The sequence below is a fragment of the Anopheles funestus genome, chromosome 2RL, assembly GCF_943734845.2.
Source record: "Anopheles funestus chromosome 2RL, idAnoFuneDA-416_04, whole genome shotgun sequence".
Classification (NCBI taxonomy): Eukaryota; Metazoa; Arthropoda; class Insecta; order Diptera; family Culicidae; genus Anopheles; species Anopheles funestus.
The window spans coordinates 8,914,869-8,931,564 of NC_064598.1; the positions used below are offsets into that span (position 1 = coordinate 8,914,869).

The following is a 16,696-nucleotide window of genomic DNA, read 5'->3' on the forward strand; positions in this document are numbered from 1 at the left end:
CAGTTTGGTGCTGATGCTGAGTGAAACATTTCGAGCACAATCGCTTCTTCCTCACCGCACGCACAGCTGTTCGCTCTGGGTGAGAGTGAGTGACTGCCGTCGGAAGGGCAAAGGTACTCGACTGATGAGAGTTATTAGTATCCCATTCTCCCGTGGGGTAGTTTACAGTCGAAAACCGATACAGCGTCGTCTCGTGCCCTAGGTGCCCTTGCATTTCCGCCTACCCCCCGTAATTACTCAACCCTTAGTTTTTCCCACACGACGGGACGGAACGAAGCGTACCGTGAGTACTCTCAGTCTCGCCGATTGACGCGCCGATCGTGGACGGGTTTGACCGTAGCTCCCGTAGCAAATTGTATGGTGAATATCGCATTTGCTGTCAGTTATCAATAGTGAAGCTTTTGAGCACTACCAGGCTATCCGTGTTGCCAGCCTCACATATCTCATTCGATCCCTGTAACGTACGGGTACCTGTGTATGTGTGTCCGAGTGTGTGTGTGTGCATGGTGACAAAGTTAGGTTGAATGTGAAACCATTGCCTAAATAGAGGATGTAAATTAAAAGTATGGTCATGTGAATAAACCAAACAACCACAAGCACCACGCTGCAGTAAAACAGTACACCAAAAGGTCACACCAGAAGCTTGCTGCTTGTTGGGTGACGAATCTGTGCATGCGATAAACGGCGCCAAATGGCGACATTAAACTTATCCCTTTAAATGTAAAGCAAGTACTGCTTAGATGGAAGTAAAATAACCGAGGCGAGGAAAATAATCAGTGTCAGACTCTGAAGGACATGGCTGATGTGTAAGCAGCACCCAAGGCCGCTGGGTGGAAATGGGTAATAAAAAGGGTTAAAGAATCGTAGCCGCATTAGGACGATATCGCTTTGCTAAGAAAATGTTCCTTATGCTAGGATGAAGCCATGCATGCTGCTGGATGGAAATTGTTTTTTATTTTTATCAAGGTTTAGTAAAGGTTTTTCCTTATGTTGCTCGCCGTACTCCGCCGAATTGACGTAATGGTTAGGAATTCGATTATTTTAGTATTTTCAGCGGAAGTTTTCACTCCCGGAGTGAATCGTTTTTGAAAGTTATTTTGAATTGAGTGCACGCTAATAAGTTAAACGGCTGTATTTTTGGAAAATTGTGTACGAGCGAGTTGTTTGTAAATGTTGTTTGATTTTATTTTTTGGTTTTTCAATCGCCGACCTGCTTAGTGCGAGCATTCTAGTTCCAGTGTGTGATTTTACCGAAGGCTGTTAGGTTTATTTTTATTTTTCCTCCACTTTACAAAAATACAGATGCGTGAGTAAAAATAACGTGTGCCGTGCAAAAGTGTAGTCCCAAAAAAAAAAAAAAAAAGGCCGGAAAATGTCAACCGTGTGGCCATCGAGACGCCAGTGTCCTTCAGACGTCCAAGTGGTAGACAACAATCGGAAGAAGGCAGCAGCAAAGGCAACACAGCTTAGGCAGTGAAATGAGAGTGAAAAGTGTTGGTGAAAAGTGATGCTTGCGAAACAAGTAAGCTAGATTTGTCCGAGGGCCATCCTACCCAGTACCATTGCCCTCCCCAAACCATCCCGCTTCAGTGTGGCCATTGTTAACAAAAACATCCCATGATCGATTGTTTGAACCGCGCGTTCGCGAGTGTTTAGTATGTTTAGGTATACGTGCTTGATGGTTGTGGGTGTGTGAGTGCTTATTAGTTTACTGGGCCGTCTGAAGAAGGAATGGTAAATTGGCCTTTTTTGTTTGGAGCGTTGCGGCAGTTAGTTATTTTCGGTGAAGTGTATAAAAAATAAACCAAACGGAAAACGTACCATCGCATCTCGGAACGAGCGTTTGCCCCCCAAAAAACGGGACCGGATGGGTCGGTAGCTGCAATAAGCTGCGAATCGAAAGGAGTAGTGCTTCAACGTTTCTAACCGGTAACCCAATCATCTGGCTGCGTGGAATACTTCAAAACTAAAACCGTTAGTATCCATTTCGTTGTCGTCAGTGTTTTGACCTTTTTCGTATTGCCTTGCTCTTTAACGGCGCGTACGCACGTCCTTCGCATAAGAGCATTATCTATGACCATTATCTGCTAGCATTAATAGCCCCGTTCGGGATGATTGAAAGAGTTTCCCCCCTCCCCCCTCCGCCCCGCATCCCTACGTGGGCTTTAGCTCGGTGTAATGGGATCCGGCCACTTCGTAGCACGCTAGCGGAGATGTTCAATTTTTTTATTGCCCTTTTCGCTTCGAATTTGCGTTTACTCGAAAGAATGTTCCTTGGATGTGGGAGTCGAACGTGGCATGGGTCACGCGCGAAAAGGTATATTTCATACTAAACGCCTTCTGAAAGTTAACTGATAATGATGTTATTTGTTTGAAATTGTACGGCTGTTTCCGTATGGTGTGTCTTTCAAGTAAAACTTTATGAAAGGTAGATGGAAAACTGTTTTTGTTAAAGGTTCTACTCCATCCGTAGGCTGCTTAACATTTCATCAATTTACTTTTTCTTTCTCAAAAGGGTTGATTTAAATATATATTGCAACAGATGTCGACAAATTGCGTGGGATTGGTTTTTTGGGGATCCCCAAACAGTCCCAAATCGACGTTCGGTTGCGGTCAACATCGGAACGGAAAGCGACAAACGCAGCTGTTGCAAAGTGCTCGATGTGAACGAACACGCAGTATTAAAATTAATGATGCATCTTTCGAATGCGCACCGGGAACGACATTGAAAACGGTGCTATAGTGTTTCGAATGACGATGAGAATCCAACAAGTGTTTCGTATCGTTGGCTATGGCGAACGAATGAACCAAACGAAAATGAATGGATCTTACATCATGCTCAGGAAGCTTGAAACCTGTTGGACATCAGCATAAGCTAAACCTACATTTGTTTGAGTTTTATGGTTGAATGTTTTTATATCCAAACAAATTATACTTTGTTTCCAATGCTGCAAAAATATTTGTTTGAATTGATAAAAAAAACCTTTTTTCTCAATTATTGACAAAATATCCTTGAATTTTTGGATGATTTTTTTTGTTATTTCCGTCACCAAAAAAGGAATGGAACTGTAGTTACCACTTTTTTCATACCTTCAACTAAAGCCTTCTAATGAATTATGTGCTTGAAATTTCACCGAAATAGCTAAGCAGCGGAATGTTAGACGTTTAGCTGTATTTCCCTTCCAGGAATACTTAACCTGTAAAAGCATTTCTGTTCCTCATCTGCTGTTTTGCGTAGCTATTCCGGTGCACATTATTTTGGTGCAGAGTTAACTACTCATCTTAAAGGAATTTTTTGGCGGTAAAAAATATAGCGGTAACCATGACCTTAGTGAAGGATTCCATGTCGAATGGCATTCCTTTACTGGTACGCAAGAAACCTTTAAAAATGATTTTAAGAGCAAAATACTTGTTGGAGTTTTTATTTATTTTTTATATTTTAGTTATACATTCACTCCATGCGCTTAGAATCCTTATTAAACCTTGACCCAGTTGAAGCAGAATCGCACGTACACGTATTTGTTATTGAGCAAATCAAACTCACATTAATGTGTGTAGTATAACTCAACGATTGATTCGATTCCATATTCAAAACGAATCACGAAAAGCCCTAAAACCCCCGAGGCTCAACCCATCGGCGAGTAATGTCTAAACAATAATGTTACATGATCGATCGGTCGTTACGAATATCGAAATTGCCATCATTCGGATGCTTCTGGTCGAATATCCGTATCTAGCCCGATTGCTCCATACGCGTACCTCCACGGCAAGCAACAAATTAGTTAAAGCACTGCTAATATTGACACAACAATAATGACTTTTCCGCACTCGGAAACCAACCACGGTGGTTAGAGTAACGCCTTATGCCTCGATGCTCCATCCTCACGGCGAAAGCTCTAGCGGTGAAGCTGCGTCTCCACAATATTATGTTGATTTTCTGAACCTCGGTGCTGGTGCGAGGGAATGGTTTTGGTGAAATAATTCCCTCCGAGCGAATGGTCGTTGACGAACCAACATTGGCGTGGGCCAGCATCACTACGGAACACGGGCGTAGACGTAACACAATTTCCATTTGTTCATTCACTAGTCTCGTCCTCTCCCCCAATGAGCTTTTCTCGCTTACGTGCCTTTTCCAACAACATATCTACCATATTGTCGAAGGATGAGGAACACTGTTCTATGTGCGGCTTGAAGAGAAGAACGGAAAATGGACTATCTGGTCTTGCTTGTCAGCCTGAGGTCGTGTTTTTTCTGCCCTGGCCTGTCCTAGTTTGTGTGAGGAATCGTAATTCTTGTCTCATGTTTTCATCCTCTATCTCCTCTATCTCTTTATGTGGAATCCTGAAGGAATATTCTAGAACGTTGTACCCCTCCCTAACGGCCTAGTTCTGCATTCTATCCACATAGACACGTAAGCGAACGGTATGAAGCATACGAGAAGATAGAATAATATTTAGTACACCAGGATGTTGTTCGTATGCCAAGGTGGAGAAGATTTGGCAGCCGCTCAATTGAATTGTGGGTGAAAACAGATTTTCCATTTATTCAAATTACGCCTATTCATGTTACAGACGACTGGACGAAGAAGGGAACGAGCGAGAATGATGAGAATGGAGTGGCAGAATGATAAGAAAACTATACCCACCAAAGAAGGGCGAAAGAACACTCGCCTTGGAGCATTATACGTGTACTCGTACACGGTTTGCCGATCGGGTGTAACATATCCTCCAATCGAACTGTTCAATGTCGGCAAGATGAGATTTGTTCTTTCGCTGTCGCTAGCAGCATCCTTTCACCGGTCTGTTTTGCTTTTTCTTTCGTTTGATATAGACGCTCCGATTGGATGGTGGCCGGTTACTGGCACCCGATCATTTCCAATTTTCCGGTCTGCTAGTACCGGATAATCCTTGATGATGGCTTTACGCCATCGGTACGGTGGGAGCCGGTACGGTTCACCGAGGCAGCAATATTTGAGCCGTTGCCAATGAACGAAACCAGTGCAGTAGGTTCAAGTGTTAAACCGACAGTAAAATATTTGATACATCGTACGGTGAAAGTAGTTAACGAGCGATCCTTCCCAGATGGTCCGGGATACTCGAATGACAGTCGTCTTCTACTTCCACCAATGGCTGGTGGTGATGAAAGGATCTCTACTCAGGTGTGGTATTTTGAGGTTGTCTTTTTTTTCCTCTTCCCTTTGGGCTCAAGTCTTTACAACGCCTGGCAAACTAAAACGTGGATGATAAGAGGACATCGATGGCGTTGGTGTGGTATTACTTGAGAATTTAATATGCCTTTTTGCTCCCCGGAGATACCCGGAGATCAAGGTGGGGATATCAATATTTTATCAAGCACCCACAACAAGAAACACTCATTAGAGTACGGTTTCACGTGGGATGAGAAGAATAATAACAATAATGAAAGGGACAAGATTAGAAAAGCCTTAGAATAAATGTGCAAGAAGACTCCTACGGTGAACCTTTACAAGATAGTGTGAAGTAACATCTCGCTCGGGCGAAGCTGTATGTACGATAGAAGAAGAAGAAAAAAGTTCTATTCTGGACTGTGAAACACTTAAAAGCAGCCTGATACACGCTTGCCATTGGAGGTAGAGCATCATGATTAAAACAATTAATAATGGGAAACCAAGAAAATGCTCCCGGCTATTACGGTAGCTAAGCTTGGCCGCTTTCAGCACACCATTCTGGCACCAGTGATTGGCAACCGTTGATGTTGCAGCAAGCACACCGGGACCTTCTGCTCGCTGCTGAAGCCATTCCGGACGAGCTTTGTGCTTCACAAAGAAGCATTAGCCATTACTGGGTGCACCTTGGGACGCGTGGGATAAGTGCCTTAGATCCCAGTGCTAATCACTGTTGTCGTCGTAGTTTCTTGCCCGGGGATCACAGATGGCAAAACCCCCCAAAAAGGGTTTTTGCTCCGTGCGCCTTGAAGGCTGCGAAAGGTGTTCCGGTTGGGCGTGGAGACGTGAAGAAATCGCGTTAAAGTAACCGTTACATTTAGACCACTAGACGCAGTGGCAACAATGGGTACGGGCGATGAGTATGGGCTGTGAGTTAAAAATCTCATTTTCCACCAGCTGACGGTGGGTTGAAATGGACGAAGTTTGGGACTGTTCTCGCGAAGACGGAGGGTTTTTTTCGGATCCTTCCATTCGTGACGTGCCTGAAACTGAAGTAAACCGGTGATGCGATAGATGGATAGATGAAACCATTTGACAGGTTCATGCTCGCAGTACATAAAGTAGCGAAAAACCGAAAGAGGGAGAGAAAAAACTACAAAGACACGCAAACCGAAAGGGATAAACACGGGCCAGCAGTCGAAATGGAACCGAAAAGGATGTGGCGAATTCTCAAGTGTGACCACCCACGCTACTCGGTGCTCGGTTTGCTGTACTAATTAGTTTTAATTGGTTTACGACTAATTAGCTACGAGCGATCTGTCGAAGACACTGACATCCCGTTTCCCTGGACACCGTTTTGCGGTTGAGCACTTGTACGGATGCTTGATTCTTGCCCGATTTCGTCCGTGTCCTCGGTGTAGCGCAAAGGTGTAAATTATAGAGCGCATAGAACACGTAGGACAACACGTAGCGATACGTTGTAACGCTATCCGTTTGTGGGATGGTATCGGTTTACCGTGTTTTGCGAATCGTGGGAGAATCTTTCCGGATGTAAATAAATGATCGCTTGATGTGATCAGACTTCGTACGATGGCGGTAGACTGGTACAACTGGTCCTGATGGAAAATGTTGGCTTGCTGCCAAAACCAACGAGCACGAGTTGTAGTTGGTACGAATCGATTCGTAGTTTCACTTGCATTCGTTACGGTAAGCATCACTACCCGGTAAGATAGCTGGACTAGAACCAGTATCGCTAGGTGGAGTGTTTCACTAATCCTTACACGGGTAGAAGAGAGCACATCCTGCCCTTAAATATGCCGTACCACATCCCTTGCCTTGACCTATCACAATCCAGGTCAGGTCGTTAGAAAACGGATGTTTTTATTTAATCTTTCAAGTGTACATAAAAACAGCATAAATTCCCCTAGAGCTTCCGACAGCTTCCTTCCAACCGGTCCCATGTTGAACAGGGACGACCTCGATAGGCATGCTGCAAAATGCAGCCTTGCAGTGTGTACACGATCGATGAGCGGACTATTTTTATCCGCCCAACACCGGTACAAGTTGTGCGGAAGTTTTGTTTTTCGAGGTCATGTAGTCGAAAAATGGAATACCGTACCGGGTTTGGCAAAAATCGACCAGTTTTGGTATTTTTGGGCTGAGTTATGGAAACATAAAATAGAGCAAAAGCCTTGTTTCTACTGGTGTAGTTATGTTTGTTACGATTTGAGTACCGTGCAATGATAGGACATGAAAAGTTTTATCGTACCAAACGAAGCATGGGAATAGAATTGGGTTTGCAGGAACTTTACAAAGCATAAACATGCCAACATGGACAAGATGTACTACTTTTGTGTGGAAATTTCATCATAATCGTTCTGTTTCACATGGGTTTCAGTGGAGTAGTGCAGTTGTAAGGGTTATTTACAATATTATTAGCATTTTATGATATTCAACATGATATAGATGACATGCCTTTTAAGTGAATCATGCTATTTGGAAAGTCAAAATTATATTAATTTCTATGTTTCTACAATACATAGACATTCCGACATTTAAGTAAAGTGTATAAAAGACAATACTTCTTACATTAAGATCTCCCCATCAACCTTTCTGACAAATCTCTGTTTCAGTCACAAATGTTCCAGACAGCTTTTAGAAATTTAAATCGTAGATTCAAGTCCTTGAGATCTACTTTCCATAGCCATCACTTCATCTCTGTTGGAGTCTAGCGCTTGTCTCAACGATTTAAACCAAATTTGGCGGACAGAGTTGTCTGGTGTTGTTTGAATAACATTAGCGACATAAAGAGCCTGGAGAGTTTAATTCGTTGCACGATTTGGACGTCATCTTTGAGTCATCTCAACACTGTCGTAGTTCTTCCTACACAAAAAAAAGATCCAACAATATTTCTGGATATATTCCTTTCAAACTCAACAACAGAAGATTTCGTCAGTTATAGACGAGGTTTATGGTACTTAAAGAGGTACTTAAAGAAGAGTTGTCTACATCTATACGTTGAATATATCTTTATATTATCACTTATCAGCTGAACGGACTGGTCCTTATAACGAGAATAACAATATTCTTCTAAAGAAATGTTCTAATCATCTGACAAGACACCAATCCAGGAGAGACCCTAAGCATGCATATTAATTTATGTGCACACTTGATAGGTTTATTGTTATTCTAAGCATGATCTCTCTGAAGTGGCTTTAAACCTATCACTTTGTACTGACAAATACTTCAATCGCTGTTATGCTTCTGTGGGTTCAATTAATTATCACTAAACTATGCAACTTTCCAATTCAAATTCATGAATGGTGATGCGCGGAACAGAATATTTTAAGCTTGTTGAGTCAAGCACCAGAATACATTACCACATAATAAAGCATCTGGCACGGGAACGGTTCGATCTACGGTATCGATACATATTTGCATTCATTAAACCGGTGATTCACATTCGGCATCGATCGATTTAATACCATCGCTTACGAACGTTTCCCATTATGTGAATCGCAACGCATGAACTCGGCACAAAAGGAGAAGTGTCTATATTGTTGAAATTAATTTTCAATCCATTACCCGCGTGACACGGGCAGGACACTTTGGAATGGGATGATTGGTTAGACAAGAGCGTGGAAGAGGGGAAAAAAGAATGATAATAAAAAATAGGAAATGCCTCTAAGGAATGCTTTTGGCACGTTCGCCTTGGTGTGAAGTCGTTCGTTCAACTGGGCCTTTACGGAAGGCCTTTGGTATGAACCACCGTAAGGAAAGGTGTGAGCCGTGGGAAAGTAGCTTAGTTCCGACTGATAGGGTGGGTATGGCATATGATGAAGGTTGGCACCAACAAGAAAAGGTAGATGATGCCAGTGGAACCATTCATCCGTTCGACGTTTGATCCTTTGGCTTGATTACTTCATTCAGTCTGGGAAGAAAAATGACTTTCGTCAACGGTTAAATGCCGTTGAATGATTTACATTTGTGGATGGAGAATAGTATCGAAAAGAGGGAGAGAGAGAGAAAATGAAAAAAAAATCCGCACGCAGCTCGAGTGGATATCAAACTGGCAGCCGTGAGTTCTCAGTCACAGTGAAACATTAGCATATTCGATTGATTGGAACGAATCGAGAGGGAAATTTTTGAGTGTGTGTGTGTGTGTGGATTTTTTTTCTTCATTCATTTTTTGTTATTGCTTTCTTGCTTCATGCTTACCCAAGCACACTAGAAGATGTATTAACTGGCAAAGGAAAACTTCCGATTTATAAATCGAACTCATCTTGAGTCAGTAAACGAGTCGGTTACGGATGAGTTTATACGCCCTTTGCGAAAGGATTCCACGATGAAACGTTCCATTGGTTGGGTGAATTTAATCGTATGGAAGAAAAAAAACTGTTCAGAGATAACGATGCAAAGCGTATTGAAAACATTCTTTTATTTTCTGCACTCGGATGATTTTTATTTGCTTTTTGTATGGTTTTGACTGTGCTATCATGGAAAACATGATGTAGAATAAGTGGATTATGCTAAAAGAAATAATGCTGAACAGAGTTGTCCAGGAGGAACAGAAAGAATATTTATATGGAAATATACAGTTTAGCTTACCACGCGTTGAAATCTTTTCCGTATGTCATGAAACGGCAATCGATCAAAACCATTCAAACGCATTTTTCTGGGATCAAAAATAATGTCCTACCGTATTACTGGCGCCCATTATCATACCGTCAATTTCTTGTGCAAAAACCCATTTTGATTCATAAGCACGTTCATGCGCCCGTCAGTTCGAACAAATAGCCCGAAGGATATTGTAACGCGCCAGGCCAGCAGGGCTTACCGTCGACTCAAGCAGGGTTTACGGTCAGTGCTGCAAAGTACTGGATAATTTTATCTCGAATGGATTCGCGAACATTTGCCTGACAATTGACAACCTTATCGTGGTGCCCAATTCCGTTAAGTACCGTTTTCATGTAATGTCCATTTGGCTGTCAGGCGCACGTCTCTTTGACATGCACCGTACCGATGTGGAACTGTATCATTAAACTTATCAAACATTCAGGCACTTGGTCGCGTTTTCTTCGTTTGATTTCCTTCCTGCCACTGCCCGATTCGTTTGTTCAGCGGTCGTGGCTTCTTGAGCCGGCAATATCCTCCCGGGAGCCACTTCCGACACGTGCCATCGTACGATTTAGCTTAAACGCTGATGGCAGCGATTCACCGTTTCATAAATTGCTCCACTGACTGACGGTACCAACCGCCCAAGTGCATTGAGCTTTGTGGGATCGTGGCTTTTCGGTGGGTACGTAACAACTTGAAAAACAGGAAGAACTGAGAGCAAAAAAAAAAAATAAAGGATGGTCTGGCAATGGGGATTTCATAAATTTTAAATTGAACATTCTTTCAACCGACGCTCCGTACGGTTGGCACGAGGTCTGCACAAGGTCTTGCTTTTTTGGGTAGAGTGAAGCAAATCAGTGTTTCCACCTCGGTATTTTGGCATTGCTTGTGTAAGCGCAAAAAAAGGTAACAGTGGCTCAGTTCGTCCTGTTTCAGTGCTGCTCCCCTGCTTTCTGCTTCTTCCCGGAATAGTCCGGAACTCCCGTTTGAAAATGGTTCCCCTTGTATGGTACCAACCGTTGGCAGCAAAATGCCCAGCATCAGCAGCAGGGCATTAGTGCTCGGTTCGGAGGCCCACTGCCGTTGCCATTATGATTCGCCTTAATTCAATAAATTCCATCAGCAAAAGTGTGCGATAATTTGATAATAAATTCGAATAAATAAATGTGTCCGCTTCGTGAAGCAGACCGAGCGAGATAGTGTTAGAGTGAGAAAGAGAGAGAAAGAGAGAGAAAGAGAGAGAGAGAGAGAGAGAGAGAGAAGATAGGAAAGGGTGTTTGGAGACCATGAATTTGCATACGGCATTGCTGTCACTCCGTGGAATGGGGTTTTGTTGATGCGTTTGATTGCTGTCAAACGTGGTAACGATGTTTTGTGACATTTTCGGTTAAAGAATGTTTGTAGTGTTTGTGTGTTTTGGAAACCATTTTTGAAATTATGAAAACTTTTTTCTTAAATTTAACATTGTTAGTAAATATAATAATATTACTAAATTAAAAGCTAATTTCATATAGAACTACTTATGAACAGTAATGTTAAGTAAACATATAGTCTTACAAAAGTAAAACCATAACACAAAAACAATAAGATTTCGCCCAGTGTTACTTTAATTACTTTATGTAAAATTAAAATTAATCAAAAATTATTTTAATTTCCTCCCCGTTATTATTCGGGTAATGTAAAAAAGTGTTCACGAGTCTCTTTATAACAACAATACATACAATATTAATGAAACGAAGAAAAAAAAACGCTCGTGTACCCTTTTTCGCGCGCTAAGCTATACATTAAAATTGCACAATAATCGCGTCGGAACAATGAAAACGCGAGCTACACGCCTGACTTTGGCGACGAACTCAAACCACCCGGCCTACCTTCGTCTCTCTCTCTCTCCCATCCCCTTGGGTACAGTAATTGGTTTTGTTTGTGTGCAAATTGAAGCAAAAACTGAAAAACAAAACATACATTTAGCGCTAGCTGCTGGTACACCGCCCTTGCAACTGCAGCACTGAAAAACAAACTTTGAAACAATTCAGCCACTCGAGGGAGGGAGGGCTTGAAAAAAATGGCACGACAGAAAAACAAAAAAAAACTAAAGGACGGAAACTACGGAACCGGGTAATGCAGTAAAAGTGCTGCATTGTGCGTTAATCATGGTGTCTGTAATTTAATGAAAATGGTGGTATCCTTTTATGGTAGCGTTTCGCGTGGAATTGATTTGCGTGCAAAAAAGTGCCTTTTTGGTACATTGTTTTTTGTCACTTAGAGGAAGAAGGGAATTGTGTATGGACTAGCCATTTTTTAGGGAAAATACTGACATTAACGTCGCAAATCGGCCTGTCTAAAATACAAATTTAGCTTTTATAAGGTTATCACGCGCAACAAACAAATATGAACAGTAGTTACTGACATGAAATAAATTTCTTTAGCAAATGTGAAATAACCTTTAAAAGAAACGATCGAATTCGAAACCTAGCTCAACCAGAAAATGTCGTACCGTTTAAAAATTTTCCATCGACAGACGATTAGAATTTTACACATTCCATTGCGCTCCGTTGCGGTACGGTTCTTGTCTGGTGAGTGAAATGTGAAATAATGAAACGAAACTACCGAGCCAGAGTGGCCAGCCAGCGGTAAAATGTGATCAAATTAAGTAAGAAGCTTTTCCGTAACCGTGAGCTGGAAAGTTTTCGCTTCTATTTTAGCTCGCAGCAAAACCAACACTTCAGCGCTACCTTTTGCACCCGTAATGCGCTTTTAAGGAGGTTTGTGAGAAAAAAAAGGAAAACAGTGGCAAAACGAATCACACACCAACTACCAGGGTACTCAAGGTTTTTTTTTGTATCAGAATGGAGAGCAAAATTTTGCCACCACGCTGAGTATTCTTACCGGGAACCCGGGAAAGGATATCCTTCGCTTCGTTTGCTGACAAACTCTTCCTGACCGCTGGCTGATGTGAGCATTGACCTAGCCCGGTTTAGAAAACAGCAGCAATAGTAGCGAATAATATCAGATGAAGGAAGGCATTTCGTTTCGTGCGCCTTCCCGTCCCATTTTGCAGCACACAGCGCACCGGCGAAGCGCTGAAATATGCCACTGGGCAACGAAAGATAACGACCGGCACACGCTCAGACACGAGAATGGAGACGAGATTCGCAAACTTGTTGAGAATGGAGGACGAGCAGGCTGTAAATTTTGCTGACATTTATTCCACCATTTCACCGACCCGACTGCTGCAGGTAGGGGGAGGGGGATAGAATGGGTGGCGGACTTTCGCATTGGACAGAACGAGGCCGATGCACGAACATGCAATGGTCCGTTTCGTTCGGCGGCTTTCCTGTCGGAAGAAGAACTGAAATATTTTGAACAATTTCTGTGCAATAGTTGGTGGGCAGCGGAAAACGTTGGCTGGCATTTGTAGCGATGCTAACAGTAGCTCCTTCGTGTTTGAACCGTTTATTTGTTTAAGCACAGAAATGTTTGAATTGTTACAGCATCTCTCGGGCGGAATGTCGTAAGATTGTATCGCGAAATTAAATACTTTTAGCAAGATTGTGCTCAGATTGGCCCGTTTGCTAGAAGGTTGCAAATATTTGTAAATAATAAATGTTTAATTGTTTATCCGCTGGTGGAATTAAGTTTGTTTGGCATTGTGGTGGTATTTTGACCACATTTCGTAAAGTTGCTTCTTTCTATTTTCTCTGTTGAAGAGTTTAAAATTAAGTTTTCATCCAACTCGCAAAGACTTCAAAGTTATATATTTCTGTGATGCCTAACTAATGTACGACACTGTAACAGAACAATTTTCCCGTTTCTCATGAAGCGTACTGCATCAAGCAGAACTACACAGTGAATGAAAATGTCCATGTGTCCGCTGGAAGTTATTTCACGTCCAGCATTGGAACGACCAGAAATGGATGTTATGAATGCACTGACCTGTTGGTGGTACCGTACCGTTTGCCACCCTCATAAGTGACACTCATACAATTACAGTGCACTGTTGCTGTCAGTGCCATTATGGGGTAGATTGCTTACCATCCCTTGAAATACTAATCTGGCACAGTAATCCGCATCTTGCACGTCCTGTACGGTTTCAGCACAACTTGTTGTATGTTGGCAAAGGGCAGTATTCCACTATTGCTCAGCGACAAAATTTAGAGCTTACGAATCGATATTTATCTCTCGCTTTCTCCCTCGACAGTTGTCACAACCAAATGAAAACGAAGTGAGTGGAATACGACCGGTAACACGATACACACATACAATGTTGATGCAAAGCAGAGCGAGAAAATGGGTGTCGAAATTTTGGCCCCTTCGGCGTCAAACGATGAATCGGTATGATGAGAAAAGTTTTACCTTTGACTGCGGGCCAAGCCTTCGCTGCCAGTACGATTGTGTCCGGTGTAGAAGAAATGATCGGACATTTATTGAGAAAGTTTCGGGATGTCTTTGTTCGCCGGTTCTTGTCGGTTCCAATCTACCACCTTCGGAACCATACGGTCATGCTGGGATAAGAAGCTAGATGATGAAGATGATAAGGCTTTAGCTAGTCCTAACCCCCTGTTTGCTTTCATTAGCGGTCATTCTGTGTGCGAAGTTGTGCGAACGAAATCATTTGGAACGAAACCCTCGTTTTTGGGTAAATCGGTTGGGGGGTGAGAAATGCTTTGGGTATTGGTAGGAACCTAAGCATAAATGGGATGTGGATAATTAGTTTACGTTGGATGGTTAACGATCGAGAGGTGGAACCAACAGCTAAAGGTTAATGTTATTGAACTGTATCAGTAAAAAAAGCTCATTTGTGCTTATTTTAGCACGACCTCGAAAGAAATACATTGAGAATAGATTACTAAACACAACCAAAAAAAATTATTTCTTTTATGTTTCTTCCACATTGCGGTCTATTTCCCGCTGATACCACATGGAACCAGTGACAGCAGCATTTATATCTGAGAATGAAATTTCCCCAAATATTATCTGATTGGGAAGTTCTTGGAATCGCCATCATATATTCAATTTCATGCCCCGGATCTCGTCAGGCTTATCGACCACATCGTATACGAAAGATTCGATGCATCACTTCGACAAAGGCGTCGAAAAACCAATATTTACTTTGGCAAAAGTCTGCGCCTGTCTGCGTGTCTGTCAGCGTTGACGTGAAGCGGAAGCCCTTTGATTTCTGCCCACAAAATGGTGTGTGCTTGTGGTTTGGGCTGTAGGTACATACGGGTTCGATTCCTTCCAGGCTCCGGCGTCTGTCAGTTCCGATGGATTTTTGTTTACGTTAAAACTAAAAGTTTCTAATTCCAAAATCAATAACCTTCCGAGCTGGTACACAGCTTCGGTCAATTAAGGCGGTTAGCTGCCTTGTATTCTCCACTTGTTGGGTGACGTGTGAAACCGGAAGTAGTAGGTCTCAAAGGCATGAATTAACAATTTAGATTTACTTTTTTTTAATTCCATTTTTACCCATTTCCACCATTGAAAGCGTTAATCGGCTTTAGAAGATTTTTTTTGGGTGAAGATAAATCTGTTTTTTCAATAACAAAATGGCCTGGTTTGTGTTAGAAATATCATTTTAATCGCCTATAAATAGACAGAGAAAAGAATTTAAATGAATTATTGTCCGATACCAGTGTTGAAGATGTTCGTCCATTGACCGTCACTGAACATAACCTAGTTTCGAAGTGGCTTTTTTTTCTTCTTCTGAAGCATCCTCGACGAAACGATTCAAAACGGTATTGGTTAGGCCGCATTGCCATGGCGCAAGCTCTAGCTGTTATTGGGAATTAAGAAAGTTTTAATTAGTTTTTTTGTTGTTATTGCTTTGCACCTTACATACTATCTTCGGATTCTTGTTTGCTGTGCGCTAGCGCCATGGCAGACATCGGACACTGGGGAACGTTGGCCGATATCTTAACCTTCTTTCGGTGCGCCTTCTAATTGCAAGGTAGAAGAGCAACTGCAGCCGGTTGGGAAGGGTATAAATGCGATTCCCATTGCTCTTTGGTGCAGGGTTTTATCACTTTCTTTACACAAATTTATCCCGCCTCTTGGTAAACGATTTTTTCTCTTTCCCTCATTAGAATGTGTAGCTTCTTATTCAACTTTATTTCTCCATCGGGAGCAAAAAAAAAGTGTTTTTTGTTCCACGAATACTTGTCGAAGATAGCACCGGAAACAATGCGTCAGGAGTGCGTTTTTCTTTTGTTTTGCTACAAGTTGCACAAAAAGGGAAAAGAAAAATCAAAACTTCATGTCTTGGTTCTTACCACTTTTCACTCGTAATCTTCGCCCGGAGCTAAATTGGTTGGTAGAAATGTTGAAAGTTTTCAGCTTCATTTAAGAGTTTTCATTCGGGAATGGAATAAGGTGCAGAAGCATACAAAATGGTGTGCGAGACGAGAACTTGCGTTCCTTTTTTTGTTGAGAAATATGAAAACCCGTTCCCTTCCCTCAGAGGAACCAAATTCTAAAACATTCTTTGTGCAATGATTTTTATTGATGAAGCAAAAAACTCATCGGGTTATCTTTTTCCGATGAGTGTACCCGTGCCAAGGTTGGTAATTGAAAACAGAAAAGTTTTGTTCATACTTGGCCCTTTTCTGGCAAATCTTGGCAATGTTAAATGATAGCACGAGTTTGTTCGAGAGAAGTTTTTGAACGAATTTAATTTCGTACAAACTATTGAGAAACTAATAAAGATTTTTCTTCCTTGTTAATTAAACAATGTTTGCACATAGTTTGTTAATTATGATACGTTTTTAAGTGCTATAAGTTGAGAAGTAATATATATGAGATATGGTTTATTAAGCTAAAAGCAAAATAAAATGAAAATCTAACGCTGTCTTTCTTTGTTTGCTCCTGAATCGACTTAATTGTTCTGCGAATAAATTTATGTAACTTTAATTTGACAAGCTCGTCTGACGATGTTGTTCT

The 16,696-nt window shown here is 41.8% G+C and overlaps 1 protein-coding gene across 9 annotated transcripts in view; it reads left to right on the forward strand.

Moving 5' to 3' along the window:
- Nucleotides 1-285: 285 nt before the first annotated feature.
- LOC125764708 (octopamine receptor beta-2R) overlaps nucleotides 286-16,696 on the forward strand; it is a 90,411-nt gene continuing 74,000 nt past the window's right edge. For 2 of the 9 annotated variants that reach the window (XM_049429243.1, XM_049429250.1), the window contains exon 1: nucleotides 428-1,974. The gene's annotated coding sequence lies outside the window, so the exon portion shown is untranslated. Of the gene's footprint in view, nucleotides 1,975-16,696 lie in introns of all 9 variants that reach the window. The other 7 variants (XM_049429245.1, XM_049429244.1, XM_049429246.1 and 4 more) reach the window with 7 other exon arrangements.